Source organism: Hevea brasiliensis, chromosome 4 (assembly GCF_030052815.1).
Source record: "Hevea brasiliensis isolate MT/VB/25A 57/8 chromosome 4, ASM3005281v1, whole genome shotgun sequence".
In the NCBI taxonomy this organism is placed as follows: Eukaryota; Viridiplantae; Streptophyta; class Magnoliopsida; order Malpighiales; family Euphorbiaceae; genus Hevea; species Hevea brasiliensis.
In genome coordinates this window covers 75,650,661-75,658,949 of record NC_079496.1, presented here as the reverse complement: position 1 = coordinate 75,658,949, position 8,289 = coordinate 75,650,661, and positions in this window count along the sequence as shown.

Genomic DNA, 8,289 nt, shown 5'->3' with positions numbered 1-8,289 from the left:
TTTAACAAGCATTGATTTAATTCAATGATTATTGAAATTGTTATAGTATGTATGAATTTAGCTTTGTGAAATGGTATTTCCACAAGTATTAAGCATTGTTATAGATTGAATAAATTATGTTTTGGAAAATTATGATAGAACATGTTTTTAATTGTGATGGTAATTTTCATAGAAAAATGCAAATTTATGATTTGAATTGTGATGAGTATAAAAATTATTGGATATTGAAATTGAATTTGAATCGAATTATATTGTGATTTATGCTCACTAAAAGGATTGTGATATTGTTTTATATCTCACTATAGATGCTTGACTAGGTTATTACCCGTCTCTCTCATTTGTTGAGAAGACAATGGAGTTAGTTGTGTTTTGATTACCATGGTACGTGCACAGGCTTAGATTTTCCTTTGATTTGAGGTTAGATCTAAGTTTTTTTATCGTTATGACCCTTGCGGAAGATTCATTATTGTGGTGTGTACTGTGCACGATGATTCAACCTCCCCGACCATAGGGAGTTAGAATCTGATTCAACCTCCCCGACCATAGGGAGTTAGAATCACTTCGAACATGGCCCTTTCGGATTAGTCTTGCATAATTAGTGAGATAAAGAATGATTTTTGAGATACAGCATGATTTTTGAGATAAAGAATGATTTTTGAGATACAGCATGATTTTTGAGATACAGCATGGTTTTTGAGATACAACATGGTTTTTGAGATACAGAATGTTTTTGAATAGTAAAGAATTGTGATTTCAGTTATGATTTGTGTATAATTGATTTTGTTGGAACTACCTTAAATGATTAGTCATGATTTGATAAATTGAATTTCGTGATCAAAGTCATTTCATACAAATGATTTACATTATTGGCAATGAATTTTTTGAGTTTTAGAATTTGATGAGTATTCAGATTTCCAAATTATTTGCTGTAAAATTTGTCAATGTATATTGTACTATGTTTTAAATTATAGTTGTGTACCACTGAGTTTACCACTCAGCGATAGCTTTGTATGCTGTCGCAGGTAAGAAGAGCATAGAGCAGTGAGTAAGTTTCTTTGAAGACACATTCAGATAAGCTCTAGGTATATCATAGATATACCCATGTACATAAGTTTTGATGTATGCATGTAATAATATGTATGTAAATTATTTGAGCAGTTGTATAAAAACTCTTGTAAAATATTTTGTTATGTAATTAAATGTAAATTATTGTAAATGTAAATTTGGGATTTCATTTATTTGAATAGTTTTGTAATATTAATTTTGAGTCTTGTAATCAATGAAATGTTTCTTTTATGAGGAGATTGATTTGATTATTGAGATTTGAATTATGGGTTCAAATGAAGTTATTGAAGTTGTATTTGAGAAAACATATTGGGAGTGTGTTCTTTGTAGGTTTTGAAGAACTGTTTTCTCAAAATACAACCAGCACCTTGCCAAAATTTTGAAAAAAATTTTATAACACTAGATTTTAATCGATGATTTAAATTTCATGAAAATTGTTTTAAAATCCCTTTTAGTATATTTAATGGATTATCGGTAGGCGAAGTACAGTAATTCATTAGGTGTACTACGGGATCATGTTACATCTTACAGGGGAGTAGGGTGTGACAGTGCCCCGGTGATGGGCAACCTAACGGGAAGTTGCTGTCTTCACAGCTAGTAGCCCTAAACCCGAGGGAAATTCCGTGAAATAATTTTTGGGACTCTAGAGAAGAGTGACTGAGGTTTCGATGGCATTAGAATGCCAAGAAAATGCTTAAAAAATTTTATCAATCGGTAAAGATGATTTTAGCCTGTTAAGCCAAACGAAGGGCATTTTGGTCATTTCGCCTTTAGAGACGATTTTTGACCTACATGTCCATTTAATTATGTGAATTATATAACCTAAAATGTGAATAAATATTGATAAAAAATTAATTAAAAATGAGTAAAGAAAGAAGAAAGGAAAAGAAAACAAAAAATTGAAATAAAAATCAAATTATGACATAGGATGATGTAATTAACACAATATCAACCAATCATATTTAACCAAGCATAAAAGTAAAAGCCCAAGGACCCTAAATTAAATCATAATTTTTCATCTTCTTCCTCTTTTCCATTAGGTCGAATCCTCTCTCTAGAATCCCCCATTGAAGCTCTTGTCTTAAGCTTGATTCCCTTCACTCCCCACCGTAAAATCCCTTCTTCTCTTCATTAAAACTTGTCCACTCATCTTGGGAAGGTGTTTGGCAGCCAGAAAAGCCAAGAAAGTGAAGGAAAATTTAAGATTGGATGAGGGAAAATTCTACTCACACAAGGGTTCGTGCCTAATCCTTCTTCTTTTCTTTAGATTTTATATTAGTCTCATGAATTATGCTAGGAAATTGAGAAATTAAACAAATATGTGCATGTTAGGGCAACTCTCCATTTTTGGCAGCCATGAGAGGGTTAGGGTTTTGAAGGTTTAGTTTTAATTAAATTTGTAGATTAATGTTAATTGATGTGTATATTGAGTTGGATGATGTTGTATATGTGTTACATGAGATTTACAAAAGTTATAAGTTAAGGTTTAGTATAGAAATTGGGAATTTGATGATATGTTAATAAATTGATGTTGTTGAGATCAATTATGGACTATTTGAAGTACATGGAATGTGATTTGAGGTTGGAAGTAGTGTGGAATGGTGGTATTAGGAGTGTTGTGTTTATGCAGGATTTTCTGGACCTTGAGTCCAGTGTGGTTTTTAGGCCATAAGTAGAGTTGTGTTACTCCAATTGGTGTGAGACTAATTGGAGATGAAACCTAAGACAATTTGACACAACTTTGATGAAGCAACCTTGCCCAGAAAACAAACTTAGAATGACCTAAAAATTGGTCAAATTCGGGAAACCAATTTTGGACCTGGTAAAAGTGAGCAAATGAACAGTGTTTGTTCATTTGCTCATAACTCAGTGTAGAAAGGTCAAATTGACCTAAAATTTATATCAATGGAAATCTTAGACAATTTAGAACAACCTTCATGTAGAACACAAACTCAAATTCTGAACCTAACCAATTCAAATTGCTAGTCCAAGTTAGGATACCAAATCTAGCAGAACCAAATTGCCCAGAAATTCAGGGTACAAGTCAATTCGGCCAGTTATGGTAAAATGGCCATAATGTGAGCTACAAAACTCCAAATGGAGTGATTTAAAAAGGGAATTAAATAAGACACATAAAGGAACAACTTTGATGAAGAAAAGTTTGCCAAATTCTCACTGTATCTTAGACCAATGGAACAGTAAACATAGGACACAAAAAGTAAATTTTTGAAAATACTTTTAGGAGGCTTTGAATTGTAATTGGCAATCAATGCCAACAAACTTAGAACCCAAAATGTGATATAAATATGTATCAAACATTTGTGTACATATTATGAATTAAAAAGTCAACCTTTGAAGGGAAATGGTCAAGTGAATAGTAATTACCAAAAACTTAAGTTGCTAATGGGGTCAATGGTACCCCACTTAAAGGACTTAAATGTATACCTAAATTATGAGAATAGATAGATGGAAATTGTATTCTCATCACAAATAGAACTTAGGAGACATTGTTTATATATTTTGAAATGTAGTTTAGAAATCAACATAAATGAAAATGTTGAACCTAGGGACATGTAAAATGATGTAATAAATTAGTTAAGGAATTAGAAAGGAAAAATAGAGGATATAATTGATAAATTGTGAAGTATATAAATGATATTCATGAATATATGCATTAGATGAAAATGAGTCTAGATATTGTATTTTCACTAGGAAATAAAGTTTAGAATATTGCAACAAATATATATAATGGAATATATAATGAAATAATTATTATAAATTGTGATCATATGAATGACATAGTGAATGAATAAATGAATCATATTAATGTATGAATGAGACATTGGTTCTTATTATTGTGAAAAGGACTAATACTTTGAGTACAATGGTATAGAAGGATAATTGATGTGAATTGCGATCATATGAATGATCAAATGAATGTATAAATTATAATTGGAATTTGTCATGAAATAATGAAGTCATAAAACACAATCTATTAATATTTAATAGTACTATGTGCCCATGTATTACCTAGACACGTGTGCCAGATTGGATAGATTGGCATGTTAGTAGGGTATTGTTTTAGCAGTACTGCATAAGGCTTTATGCCTGTATTCATGGCTATATGCTCGCACTCATGGCTTTTATGCCCGATTATATGTTATCATAGCTTTTTAGCCATACTAACTGCATACGTAGTTGACGTTCCGCGTCCCATGGTATGACGGCCCAAGGCACCGCGGTGTCCAGTGCCAGTGACCCGTTATCCAGTTTAATCAGCCTGTCGTAGGTTACTTGGGCAATGAAATTTATCGAAATGAGTTAAGAATATTAGCAACTGAAAATATTAGTAATTAAATAAATGAGTAAGAATATTTAAAATAAATTGAATTAGTTATTTAGTAGAAAGAATGGAAATGAATTGGAACGATATTAAAATTTAATTATTATGAAATAATCTGCGATAACCTAGAAAGTATTGAATGAAATGATAAAAGATTTGCAAAAGAGATATAAGTATATTACTACTATGAATTTATGAATAAATTGCTTCTTAAGAGGAATAAATTAGAACGAAAGATAGTTGATACTAGAAGTATTATATTAAATTAGATTAAATTCCAGAATATCCAAAGTATAATCCATTTCTTTCTTTATTTGTATATTATTTTCTTTGTTATATTATCACACCACTAAGTAGCAATGCTTAGCGTGATGGATTTGTTTCCTCTTGCAGGTTCTGAAGATAAAGCCCAGTGGATATTGACTGGGATTTTTGGAGTCCGGATCTATAGAAGTGTCAGAAGTGCTCAAGGTTGTCACCTCCTCAGCAATGCATATAGATAGGGCTCACAATAGTCGTATTATGTAATTTGTGAATTATAATTATTTATTATGTTTAATGAAAATTAGGAAATTGTATGTAATATGCACCTGATGTAAATTATGAATTTATGTAATCACTCTGTAAATCATGTAAATTAATGAAACTTGAGAATTTATATATATAAATTGTGCATAAATGGAAATGCATGGAAATTAATATGAAATTGAAATACATAGATGATTTTTGAAATATGAGATGATTATGAGAATAATAGATGAGATTTTTATTGTAAAATATTATTGAAAATTTCAAGCAGGTGAATAATGAAATATGCTAGCTGGAAATAAAATAGGGAAAACTCCACTAGTTTCTCCGTAGAAAAATAATTGATATTAAAATATAACGAGAACAAAATTTTTAAAGGAACAAAGTAAGATAAAATAGGGTGCTCCGACACCGAGTGTGACATGCCTTGCTCGGCTATACTGTAGTTGGGTGAGGGGTGTCACAATTAGGGTTCTTGACTCTTAGGGTTTTGGGGGAAAAATTTGAGAATTTGGTAAATTGATGTACTTTGACCTAGTTGAGGTTTAAAATGGTTAATTGCTGTAATTTAGAATGTGTTTGAATGGTTAAAATTGAAATGAGATTGTGAATGTGTGATATCCAATTCTGGATAGCTTGACCCTTACCCATTCAAATAGGTATAACTGGAAATTGGTTGCTCCAATTTGTGTGAGGATAATTGGAGATGAAAATTAAGACATAATGCAACAATTTTGGTGAAGAAACCTTGTCCTAAAACTGAACACAAAGTAGCATAAAATTAGGTCAAATTCGGGTAAGGTACGCTGCCACTATACAGAAATGACTAAATGAACAGTATTTGTTCATTTGGCCATAACTTGGCCTAGACAGGTCCAAATGATTTGATTTTTAACCATTAGAAAGACATGACATAGTACTACAACTTTCATGAAAAATATAAACCCAAATTATGCCCATAACCAAGTCAAATTGTCAACCAAATTTGGTTGCTCAAAACTGCCAGAACCAAATTTGGTACCTAGAATCTGGGTTTGGACCAATCCGGCCAGCTATAGAAAAATGGCCATAACTTGAGCTACAAAACTCCAAATGGAGTGATTCAAAAAGGGAATTAAAGCTAAGATAATAATGAACAACTTTGATAGGGGATATTTAGCCAAAATTCTACTGTAGATAGACCAATGGAATAGTAGAAACTTGTGACCTAAAATTGAATTTTTGGGATTTTACTTAAGTAGTTTGAAAATTTAATTGGCAATCAACGCCAATAAATTTGATACTCAAAATATGATATGTGGGTGTAGTTAGAGTTAATAAACCTATTAAGTATGGAAAAGTCAACATTTTGACTTGAATAGTGTCATGAATAGTATCATTATACACAATAATGCAAAGGACCCAAATTTATAAACTGTAATTAGTAGGATATGTCTGTAAAAAAATTGTTGGAATTGAATTATTAAAAATAGATACTGAAACACTTTAAATTTATGTATTTCAATTGAAAAGGGATCTTTGAAGGAGAAACGAAAATTTGAGTAAATTGAGTCAACAAAAGAGGTTTGTGCATAACTAGTTTTAAATCGTTCATGTTTTGCATATTTTATTTGATTAAATGATTTTAGTTTCTTTATGTATTATGTTTATCAATTATTGAATTTATTTTAATGATTATTGAAATGTGTTATGGTATGAATGAATTTAGTTTTGGAAAATAAAATTAATTATGATTTTATTTTATTATGACTTGAATGAAACTAGTTTCGGAAAAATTTTGATTGAAATACGTTTACACGGTTTACATGGAAAATTTGATTTGAAAAATGATTTATACTTAGCATGGGAAATGGATTAAATATGTTTTGAATTGTGATGGGCATAAAAAAAATTATTGGATATTGGAATTGACTTTGAATTAAGTTGTATTGTGATTTATGCGCACAAAAAGGACAAAGAGATTCATGATGTGTTTTATATCTCATTATAGATGCTTGACTAGGTTATTACCCGTCCCTTATTTGTTGAGGAGACACTGGAGTTAGCTTTGTTTTGATTGCCATGGCACGTGCACATGCTCAGATTCTCCTCTTATTAGAGGTTAGATCTAAGTTTCTCATGGCCCTTTCGTAAGTTACATTATTGAGTTGTTGTAATGTGCATGATGATTCGATCTCTCCGACCATAGGAAGTTAGAATCACTTTGAAGATGGCTCTCACGGATTAGTCTTGCATAGTTCGTGAGATAAAGAATGGTTTTTGAATAGTAAGAAATAGTGATTTTAAAATAAGATTTTTGCATAATTGATTTTTGTGAAATTAATATTTATTTCCACAAAATGATGGAATTAATTTAAATGTTTTGTTATGATTTGACAAATAATTGGTATTAATGGCAACGTTTATTTTAATCTTTAGAATTTTTATGAATTTCAAGATTTCCAAATTCTTTACTATTATTTTTATCAATGTATAGTATATTATGTTTTAAATTATAGTTATGCACCACTGAGTTCACTGCTCAGCGATAGCTTTGTATGCCGTCGCAGGTGAAAGGAATATAGAGTAGCTGAGTAAGATTCCTTGAAGACATATTGGGACTAGCTCCGAGTATATGATAGGTATACCCTTGTACATTAGATTTTGATGTATTCATGTAATAATATGTATGTAAATTATTTGAGCAGTTGTATAAAAACTCTTGTAAAATATTTTGATGTGCAATTAAATGCAAATTATTGTAATGTAAATTTGAGATTTTTATTTACTTGTATAGTTTTATAATATTAATTTTATTACCTTAATGAATGTAATATTCAAAATTCTTTCTGAGTTTGGTAATGAATGAATTGTTTCCTTTATGATGAGTTTGACTTAAAAATTGAATTGAGTTGCTTGTATTGAATTGGGAGATGAAATTGAGTTTATTTGAGTTGTGGTTGAGAAAACATAGTGGAAGTGTTTTTCTTTTAGGTTTTGAAAAATTGTTTTCTCAAAATATAGCCGGCACTCTGCTGAAATTTTGAAAAAATTTCTTAACACCAGATTTTAATCGAGAATTTGATCCATGACCAAAATTTCAATTAAAGGCTTTTTAATAAATATTCAATGTTCCCACCACTATAAAAATGATCGAAAATTATTTTAAAATCCCTTATAGTATATTTAATGGGTTACCGGTAGGCGAAGTATGGTAATTCATTAGGTGTACTACGAGAGCATATTACATCTTATGAGGAGTAAGGTGTGACAAAGGTATTGTTCTGGGACATTTGATATCAGAAAGGGGAATTGAGGTTGATAAGGCAAAAATTGAGATCATTAAAAACATGCCTCCACCAACATCAGTCAAG